The 11,699-nt window shown below is 37.8% G+C and overlaps 1 pseudogene; it reads left to right on the forward strand.

Moving 5' to 3' along the window:
- The first annotated feature begins 499 nt into the window (after positions 1-499).
- On the forward strand, positions 500-3,575 carry LOC119734363 (annotated as a pseudogene).
- Positions 3,576-11,699: the final 8,124 nt, after the last annotated feature.

The raw sequence follows: 11,699 nt of genomic DNA on the forward strand, positions 1-11,699 counted from the left end.
AACCTGATAAACTGTATGTTGTAACAAGTATGTTTTGGCTGCCATTTAAAAAAAAAAAAAAAAAGGGATAGCACCCAAAAAGCTGCCACCGCTGCAATGCTGTCACATATTTTCTGACTAGAGGGGTGCATACCTTGCCGAAAATCCCAATGAGCATTATTCCCCTCATTTGATACTGACCAAACCCCCACACTGATGGCTTATAAGTGGGTGCCTGTGAGGGCAGAGATGGTGTGGTTGATCTAGCTGCTTTGCGCTGACTGTAGCCCTGTATATCTGGAGTGGCTTTTAGCCTTGTTCAGGGCAAATAGGCATTAAAAAACAAGTCTAAAACCCGGATGGGGATCTCTCTGTGCCTCCTAGACCACTGTTTTGGTTGGGAACACTTGGTTTTACCATGATTTAATTGGAGTGGGTTTCGTTTCTCTTGTTTTCCAGATTTTTGTGCTCATTCAGTGTGAGAAGATCAAGAATGATACACGTGTCTCTGGTTGGCAAGATGCTGTGAGTATTACCGTCAATTGTGAATGACGTTTCCTCTTCCAACTTCCAAGTTGCTAAATTATGGGAACGAATCCACCTGTTAAGCCTCAACTCATAATGTATTGACCACTCACAATTGTGACTGCACAACCAAATGTCCAACTAAAGTCACGACACGTCGCGTGCATGCATTTCATGTACTGCTGGAAAATCCAGAGTGGCATTAGGGAGATGCACATGTTGCCCATGTGTGAGGTAGACTGAAGGGTCTCTAACAATGAAATAACCAGCATGCAATCATCGCCCTGATCGTATATTAAGGATGTGATTTTGCGTTTCATTTTGTAAACGTTAAGCAAATATTTTAAGAACTGTTTTAAACGTTTAGCCATAATTGACAGTGGCTTTTGCCTACCCATTATGTCTGATCTGCAGACCGGCGTGATTGACATGATAAATCAACAATGGTTGACATAGTAAATAGCAGGCAGTCGTTGATAAAGTAAAAATGTAACTACGTGTTCCCCAAATGTAATCAAGTACTACGGTGCTTCTAAGGTTTTGTAAATTAAGTAGGTTTGAAAACTACGTTAATTATTTGTGCTATGTGTGGTTATCTCCAAGGAAGATCGCGTGAACGGAGGTCCCGTTTGTATAATTCGGGTTTAGTTTAAATGTTTTGAAAAAATTGTAAGCGGATTTAAAAGTTTTTTGTTTAAACGTGTAAACATCACATGTTAATCAAATACTTGCCATGTTGGATTTGTTCTGTCACATTTTAAGCAGATTGTACAACAGGAATTCGCTACATTGAACATCCCTCTTGGCTCCCAAATATTGTACACAGTTACACTGAGCATTGCTGGCCGAAAATTGCTGAAACGAGCATCCACTGAACCGAACCATCTTTTGTGGACCCAATGTGTTTTCTTACAGCAGTATCCTATGTATTTATAACCTTTCTTTGTGTGTTTTCGTTGTTCAGACATCGTGAATCGTAAGGCCAGACTAGCCTGGGAGTTGTACTTAAGATGGAGACGTCTGGCGAATCGTTCAGCCTGCTGTAGCTCATTGCCAACGACGGCTACAAGGTAAAACATCATCCCCTATTTTTGTCCGTTGTGTATTTGGTAAAGATTTAGGCATTCGCCCCAAATTAGTATCCAGTCACTCAATCTCAACCTGCAGCCGATTTCACAAAACACATTTGTCACTTCGTCAAAACCCAAATCGTAGAGGAAATGTCAATCTAAATATAACACACTTGTAAAAAAGAATGCACATATCCAGACGCCACTTCAGCCGTTGTGTACAAAGTCTATGGCGAGTCAAGAAAACTTTCCAAGTATTTCTGAACAAAATTGGAAATGTTTCTGCAGATTCGTGTTTGTGAAAAATTTTTGCAATGACTGATCTTTATTGAGATGATGTGTGAAGACAAAAGTGGCGTCTGATTGCAACATTGTTTTCACGTGTAAAATCAACGAGAATACAAATCCCCGTCAAAAAGAAAAAAAAATGATTCGTTGCACATTTACTACTTTGTGTCATTAGCTTGAATTATGAAGGATGCACTTTTGTGTCGCAAACTTTAGTAAGCATGTAGAGGGCATCATAAAATATTAGAATAGCCAAAAATCCCAACTGCTTAAAAAAATTGATTTGGGACAAATTCATCACTTTGTCAACACGGTGGCGATATGATCGAAAACTACAGGCTTTTCGTTCGAACTTCTGATGTTTTTTGCTCGACCTCAACATATAATTGTCACGGTCTCTCGATCCTCAAATCTCATCTTTTCTATCGGTAGATGGCCAGTTCTACTATGCGACCAAGGCTTTCGATGTCCTGGAAAGATTGGACCCCAATCCTGAATACTGGGAAGGCAAGCGAGGGGCGTGCGACTGGGCGTATTCCAGCAGATCATAGCTGGTCATGAACCAAGGTGGGTGTCATCTCTGTCAATCAGCAGTGCACACTGACCACAAATCTCAACCTTTGGTCAGGTGACCACATACATCGATCAAACAGTGCGTACTGACCAATTACATCTCAATTAGTATATCACTCCGGTGCTCTACCAACTGAGCTATCCAGCCCAATGTTGGCGGTTCCCTAATTGTCAATGTCTCTGTCAAAGGGGCGCTAGTCAGAAGCCCTCAACCCGCATATGCCATGCAGCCAGGGATCACGCCCAAAGTCACGATGCAGACCTGGCAAATATCAAGCGGGGATCACTCAGAGAGGATACGGCTTTTTATTACAAATTTTCATGAATACTTTTCAACTTCTTAGCCCTCTAGTTCAACTTCATTGATCTCTATGGATTTTTCCATTGTCCCCATATTCTATAAACAGCTTTCAGTTTCACTATTAGGTTTTGCCCTTCACTGACGTAAAAACACTGCTTACTCAGTTTGTTACCTCCCGAGTGAAAGTTGGAATAAATCACTCGGTTGGGACTCGAACCTATGACCTCCTGCTTTCTAGTGCAGACATCTTACCACTGGACCACCGAGCTTACAGAATTGGTTGCCTGGCCAGCCAACCAACCCCGTAAGCTCGATGGTCGAGTCGTGGGTTCGAATCCCACCCAAGTGATTATTTTTCCAACTTTCACTCGGGAGGTAACACACTGAGTATACAGTGTTTATACATCGGTGAAGGGCAAAACCTAACATTGATTTACATCACCCCGACGCAAAATCCATGTTAATAGCTTTCATTTTCATGTGCACAAAACCCAGTGAAGTTCAAGCCACTAGATTTTTGTCATTTTTTTTCCTCTACAGAGAAACACTGCGAGACATCCTCCAAATCTTGCGCAACACCGGTTACCCACAGGTGGAATACATCATCCGTGTCATGAAGAAGTGGGCAAAGGACAACAGGGTACCAGTTTCCTGAGGTGGTCCCTATCCTATAGTCTTGAGATTGTTTAAATTTGTACATTCCAAAAACCCTTGCTTGCAAAGGGATTTTCCAAAAATAAAATAATGGAACGATACTGTTGATTAGGGGTGATTTAATTATTCTTGACGCATGGGAAATTTGCCTTGAAATATTTCTCTGTTTAGCTTTGGCAAGATAGTTATGCAGGAGAAAAAAACAACAGTTCTGGAGAGAGGCTGGTTTCTCATGGCATAAACAAAGTAGGCTTGCCTAGTTAAGCTGGACTCTGTGACTCAGTCAGTGACTTGGTCAGTGACTCAGTCAACAACTCAGTGACTCATTCAGCGACTCCATGATTCAGTCAGATTCAGTCAGTGACTCAGTCAGTGACTCGTCAGTGATTTGGTCAGTGACTCGGTTAGTGAATCACTCAGTGACTCATTGAGCGACTCAGTGGCTCAGTCATCTACTCCGTGACTAGGTCAGTGTCTCAGTAAGTGACTCGGTCAGTGACTCTCTCAGTGACTCGGTCAGTCAGTGGCTCATTCAGTATGACTCGGTCAGTCAGTAGGTGACTAATAGTGACTGACTCGACACTCAGTGACTCAGTCAGACAGTTGAAGTCAGGTAGCATTGAAATGTTCATATCATAATTATAAAGGTTCTCGTCATAAATGTTGCTTAGGACAACTCTGCAAGTTTGTTTTCTTGGAGTTTCTGGGGCCTGTTTAGAGACAAGCCAACGGCATGAGAATGGGCCAGGAATGGTTATTCAAGGAGGGGGGTAGTCATCTGTACGTAATGTAATTATACTAATTAATGGTTTATATTGATATAAATATACATGTATAAGTTTTCAGAGCACGTTTGTCAGGTAATTAGGGTGTAAGGTCCAGAAGGCAGGAAACAAATTGAAGATGAGTGATTTGAACTGGGCCCAATTTCATAGCGCTGCTTAGCACACAATTTCTGCCACACTCTAAAAAAGCATTAGTCAGATTTGACTAGAAACCAGTCAAATTTGACTAGCCATTCAGGGTCAGCTGGGTGCAACTGAAAATCAGTCAATCTGACTAGATTTTTCCAGTCAGTATTATTGACTTTGGAAAAGTAGTTATGCAAATAACTGAAATTGGAGTCGAACCCAACTACGTTTCTAGTCATAGTATTGAACTTTGCATGTTTAACTAAATTCCTATTCAATTTCCAATAACTGGGAAAACTAGTCAATATTTTGACTAAGTTGTTTTTAGAGTGCAGCAGAGCCTCTCCGTCTATCTATCACATTGTCAATACTATATTTTTTTCATGTACAATATTGGAAAAGAATGTTGCAACCTGATGCTGCCTTTTCTTCATATCATCTCAATGAAGTCATTCATTGCAAAAATGATGATAAGACATGAATCTGGGACTGAGAAATACTTCAGAGAAAATTTTCTTGACGCTCCATAGACTTTGCACACAACCGCTGAAGTGGCGTCAGGTTGCAACATTCTTTTCCAATATTGTGTGATATTCTGACTTCATTTCTTTATTTCATCTGTAAAAACATTAAATGTTTACTGCCTTTCTTTAAAGGGAAGATACAACTTTTGCAAACATCACAAAACGAAATGATCAAATTATCGCGAAATACCTTACTGGATTGTTGGGGAATGACAGTCTAAAGCATATCCTGTAAAATCGTGGCTCCTGATGTGCTGACATTTTAAGAAAAATGGTTCTTTTCCAACGCTGGTCAGCCGACCAGCATTGGAGAAAACTGGCTATTTTTCAAAAATTGCTCCCAATTTTTTTATAATTAGTTATTCCGCATTTTCTTTGCAATTGATTACACACCTGTGAAGAGGTACAAGTCTGCTAGACTGATTCTCTGACCTTACAATTCCCCAAAGTCTATTAATTGCTCCGTTTTATCTTATAAGTGGGGTCACCAGACTGCAAATACATGTCTGGTTTTCTTGGCTTTTCCAGCATCTACAAGCCCAAATGCGAAAAAAGTCTTTTTAACAATATTTGCTATAACATACTAATCCTCCAAATCCATTTATTTCTGAAAATTGCAGCAAAAGCAAATGTTGTACATTCCCTTCAAGTCCGATAAATCTTATCTTGCAGTGTAAATATTGTGTAGGTGAATTTTAAAAGTAAATGTTACTTAAAAGATTGTTGAAATGCTGTGCATAGTTCTTTGAATAAAGAGATATTAAATCATCACAATAAATAAAAGTGAAAAAAATACCTGTTTGTTATTGATTTGTTTGTTTCCTTGGTAGTTTGTTTGTGATTCTGAAAACAAAACTTAATTCAATTTATTTAAAAGATAAGTTTAGTAAATTTATGTTTGGGCATGGGGCTATAAAAAGTTGGGAAGGTAAAAAAAAAGAATAATATAATTTCAATTTGTTTAAAAGTAAGCTCAGTGAATTCATTTTTGGGAAAGAAAAAAAGTGAAGACAATAAAACAACAATACTATGGTGGGACTCGAACCTGAGTCGCCAGATTGGGAATCCTACGCCGGTCCAGCAGACCATAGTCGCACTTAAACAAAGCGTCAGTTCTGCTATATCATACCGTAAGATAGGCTTATCGTGGCTTTTCACGTTGACGCCCATGCATGCTTATAGACGTAAAACACAGTCTGAAGATGTAAAACATTCGTTAGATTTTTGGTGTAGCTGTTCTAATTGATCCAAATTTAATTGGAAAAGGGTAAAGGGTGTCAACTGAACTAAAATTGTGAACTTCAATGAAATAAAACTCGTACAATCCTTGGTTTCAGTACGAAACACACGTGTTCAACGGATGCAGAGAAGCCTATTTCTTTTGTTAAATTCCTTTGTTGGATCTGGCGTTAACAATAAAATGTTTCCATTGAGGGAAAAGGATTAAACGCCGCGATCTTTTTTCACGCTTGAGTGCCTCTGAATGGGGAATATTGAAGCGGAAAATCACGATTTACTGCACTTAGGCAGCATTTTATACCCACATTATGATACTTTTTGAAGAGGAAATTGCATACTGAATACATCTATAGTTTCAAAATTCAAAAATTCGCCGTATTTAAAAAGTCAAGGAAATTTTTTTGGAAAAATTTCACCAAAACTTTCCTCATCCTATCGTAGGCGGCGCTATATATATATTTCATTCTCAGTGCACGCATTGTTAGCGCGATAGCCGCCGCCCGATCTGTGTATCACCCGTTTACCCAATCTTATTTTAGCATCACAATTTCAATTTTTCTCACGAATAAAAGTTGAATAGGTCTACAACTAAAACAATAGATAATTAAGGTCAGTGAAAAAAATGCAATCCGAATAAAAGTCAACTTTAATGGAACAAAAGAGACGCGTATAAGGATATTAATAAAAGGGCCCCGGTATACACATGAGCAAGAGGGAGGCGGGAATTTTTTTTTTGTCGTGTGAGATTGGGAGGGGGGGGGGGGACAAACAAAATATATTTATTAAAAGTCGTAAGTGGAGAAATGTTTTTTAAATAAAAGGGCTATAAACTGTACATGTATACAAAACAGGCAGCCAGCCCCGCCCCCATCCCCTTGCAATGCCATACACACACGCTAATGCGCTAGCCAACTCTGGATACGGTGCACGTGCGAGAATGAAATATGTATAGCGCCGCCTACGTTAGGATGAGGAAAGTTTTGGTGAAATTTTTCCAAAAAAATTACCTCGACTTTTTAAATACGGCGAATTTTTGAATTTTGAAACTACAGTTGTATTCAGTATGCAATTTCCTCTCCAAAAAGTATCATTATGTGGGATAAAATGCTGCCTAAGTGCTGTAATTCGTGATTTTCCGCTTCAATATTCCCTATTCAGAGGCACTCAAGTGTGAAAAAAGATCGCGGCGTTTAATCCTTTCGCCTCAATGGAAACATTTTATTGTTAACGCAAGATTCAACAAAGGAATTTAACAAAAGAAATGGGCTTCTCTGCATCCGTTGAACACGTGCGTTTCGTACTGAATCCAAAGATTGTACGAGTTTTATTTCATTGAATTTCAGGATTTTAGTTCAGTTGACACCCTTTACCCTTTTCCAATTAAATTTAGATCGATTAGAACAGCTACACCCAAAATCAAACGAATGTTTAACATCGTCAGACTGTGTTTTACGTCTAAGCGTGCATGGGCGTCAACGTGAAAAGCCACGATAAGCCTATCTTACAATTATAATTAAGTAGAACTGGTTGAGCATTTGAGCGCGTTAATGGTCTTGTGGACCAGCGTAGGACTCCCAATCAGGCGACTCAGGTTCGAGTCCCACATTATTTTATTGCTACTTAATTTTCTTCCCTTTTTTTTACATTCCCGAGACATAAATTGACTGAACTTATGTTAGAAAAATTGAAGTGTTGTTTTCAGAATCAAATAGAATAAAAAATATAAAATATTCTTTTTTTATATTGTTTATTCCTCCATGATTGGATCAAGAAATTCAAAACTATGGGAGAGACAAGTTTGGAAATAACACAGTGTTTCCTGAAAAGCAGTTGAAATTTTATTTCTTTCAACTCCAAAGTAACAGTCTATATGAATTTAACTTAACACAGAGTTATCACTGACTATGGTATTCTCGAACTAGTTGCAGAGCATTTTGTTACACAAAATAAAACAATCATATTTAACCAAAACATTTCACGCATGTCAGTACTGCATGCGTACAGTTTTACAAACAAATGATAAGGACTAGTAACTGGGTTTTGGCATTAAAGATGACTCATTGTCCAAAATCAAGTATTTTTTTCAAAATCAAAAAAATATATAACTAATATTCTCCGGAAATGTAGTGTGTTAAAGCGCTCAAGATACTGGCGATCTTGAGTCAACTTTCATGACAAAAAGCAATGCAATCGGTTTCGAGAAGATAACTCAAGAAGTACTTGGTGCATTAATTTGAAATATTGCATAACGATTCAACCTGATATATGTATCAAATCTCTTGAATTTGGATATCAATCGTTGACCAATAATAAAAATATACACAAGACAATGTGGCATGTAAGCGCGCAAAATACAAGGCGAATTTGAGTCAATATGTTTATGGAACAAAAACAACACACTCGTTGTGGAGACGACTTTTCAAGAAATGCTTGTTGTATTGGACTGAAATCAAATCTCCTGATAAGTTATCATACACAACACATCACTTGCGAATTTGGAGAGAAACCGTCAAAAATATAATTAATATACTCCGGAAATGTAGTGTGTTAAAGAACTAGCTAGCTACAAATAACTGGAGATTTTAGTCAACTTTCATGACACAAAAACAACTCGGTTTCCAGAAGATAACTCAAGAAATACATATTTGCATGAAATCGACATTTAATAAATTGATTAAACATACAGATGATTGAACAAATCTGTTGAATTTAGTGAGGAATCGTCAAACCGAGAGCGTTTTTGTGTCATGAACTTGACAATTCAAAGGCATGTTTTGTGTCGTGTTGACAATGTTTGCATGCACGGTACAGTGGTGACCAATAGCGCGCCCTCTTGTGAAAGAAAAATGAAAATGACATAAATTGGCGGGATTTTCTCCGTGCTTCCCCAGTACATTATTTTGGTTATATTGTTTTTATTGTCGGACGATCCCTCTCCAAATTCAACAGATTTGTGATATATGTTACCTTTAATCACAATACGAAATATCGATTCAATGCAACACGCATTTCTTGAGTTATCGTCTGTAAAACGAGTGTGTTGTTTTTTAACTATGAAAGTTGCATTCATGCTTTCAGTTTAAAGACAGAACATTCTTTACGATGGTGACCACTATTTGTGTAGCGCGCCCTCTCTTGAAAGAAAATTAAGTTGAGTTAAATTTGGCAGATTTTTCTCCGTTTTTGACATAAATCGGTAAAATAAATTCTAATCTTAGAATTAAGTGTAGAAATTGAGTATTTTTGTGTTGATTTACGCTGGTCGTCTCACCGAAAGTTCATTATTTTCGTTTGCAGATATTTCATTTTATTGGCCTTGTTTAAGTAAAAAAATTCAGTTTAACCCCTAGCATTTGCTTTTGTTTATAATTTTGGGTAAAAACGGGAATAGTGAAACTTGCGACTTTCAACAAGTTTGAATTTGGTGTTAAAAATAAACAAACTAAGGTTATGATCTTCGTTCATAATGGAAATTCATGTAGGTTATTTCAATTTCACTGGAAGGCAACCGATCCCACCCAGCAATAATAATATAGACTGATCCGCTTAAGCCCCGCCCCCGTAATATTCTGACCAATCACAGCCGTGATTTAATGTGGTCTGACACGCGTGCATTTGCGTACGACGCGCGCGTCTTGAACACGCATTGCAGCATTGGTTGAGTGGGTCACGTGTTGTTGCTGCTCACATGGCAGTGGGCGCGGCTTAATGACTCGGTTTGCTACATCCACGATCACCATTTACAAAGGAATTTATTTTCATTTACAAGTAAGGTTTAAAATTCAAAAACATAAAGGGAATTTTCTCCTTTGTAATGATTCACAAAGTTTAATCAACTTTCAACTGAAGAAACCCAATAGTTTTCAATATTATACAACAAATTAAAATCAATAATTAAAATTACAAAATGAAAATGTTTCTAGATGGTTCTCTCTGAAACCTTCGCATTTTTACATGTGCTTCCAAAACCCATTTAAATCCAACAGGGTGCAGTTGACCAATGAACTGACTAGGAAGTCGAGAACCAGTGTTAGCGATTACACAGTCCTCCAAAACCAGCGTCAAATTGGGACGAGCCAATCCATGTACAACATGAAAACAAAATCTGGACAATTCCTTTGCTTAATTTTCATTTTCATATTAGGGACACATCAAATGAAAAAAAAAAAATAAAAACATGAAAAAGAAGTAGTCAACAAAATACTAAAACGAAACATAAACACTCAAAATTAGTTGACCACACATTAATTTCTAATCATTGGATTCTCATTGTTTCAAGTCACTATGTAACATTTTTGATGTAAGAGACAATACATGTAAAGTACACATGTATAAAATTATTTACTACGTAGCCGCGCTGACAATTATATGAATCTTCGAGAATGAAAAATTGGACATGTTTACAAAGAAGATTTAACTGTCACTGAAATTATTATTGGAACCCAAGAAATCTCAACAGATTTTTGTTGAAGGACACATTAGGGTTTGAATCCAGCTGCTGGCCATATGCTGTGTCCTTGGGCAAGCCACTTTACCCCACTTGCCTCTCTCCACCCAGGAGTATAAATGGTTCCAGCATTAGCTGGGGAGTAACCTGCGATGGACTGGCATCCCATCCAGGGGGAGTAGAAATATTCTTGTTTCATGCTACTGAAACTGGAGATAAATGCCAGCCTGATGGGCCACATTGGCTTGTGACAGACTGAACTTACATCAAGGTACATGCATCATGGGTAGTTATGCATAATTGTTAGGAACTTACAAGTTAGGGATCTCTTATACACGCACACCTTGCAGAAAAACTGCAAAAACATTCTTATTTTTAATCTGACAAATCACTCTGTTACCCACTAAAAGTAGGCAACAGATCATTCAGAGTGAAAAAAAAATACACTTAGATTGAAAAAAAAAGTTTGAATAGATTTTTCTCTGTCAGAGTCTCAGGTGTAAAAAAAAGAAAAGAAATTTCACTCCGAGAGAAATATGGGAAAGAATGTTGCATCCTGACGTCATTTTTCATCATTTATTATCTCAATGAATCAGTCACTGCAAAAATGTCGAAAAAGACATGAATCTGCGACTGAGAAACGTGAGCCCAATTTTGTTAGAAAGTGGTCTTAGACTCTCCATAGACTTTGTGCATAGCCAAAGAAGTAGCGTCTGGATACTGCATTCTTTCCAAAAGCGTACCATTACTACTACCTTGGGTTTTCATCTCGGGTTTAACACGTTTTCTCACAAATGCCATCCAGAAAAGGAAAAATAGGGATTGATTTCCCTACTGCCTTTATACATTGAGTGTCAACTGTACATAAAGTTCAGGGATATAACTACACAAGTAAACAAAAAAAGATACTAGTAAAATAAAGACCATCAATCTCGACTTGAGACAGTTTTAGCTTCAACGCAAAATATAAAGTACTTTTCTTATTAAGACAAACATATCAATGCAAGATTGAACTGGCAACTCTCAAATGAAATGCCCAAAGTTCAACCCTGTCTAGTCGACACAAAAGTTTGCTCTATAATCTCTGAAATCTGGACATCTATGATAACTTTTCCACTCTTTTCCCTATCAGACATTGTAGTGTGAACCATTCTCCACAGCTAAGTTCTGTACAAAAATAGGTTATTT

The sequence above is a fragment of the Patiria miniata genome, unplaced genomic scaffold (assembly GCF_015706575.1).
Source record: "Patiria miniata isolate m_02_andy unplaced genomic scaffold, ASM1570657v1 HiC_scaffold_10, whole genome shotgun sequence".
NCBI classification, from domain to species: Eukaryota; Metazoa; Echinodermata; class Asteroidea; order Valvatida; family Asterinidae; genus Patiria; species Patiria miniata.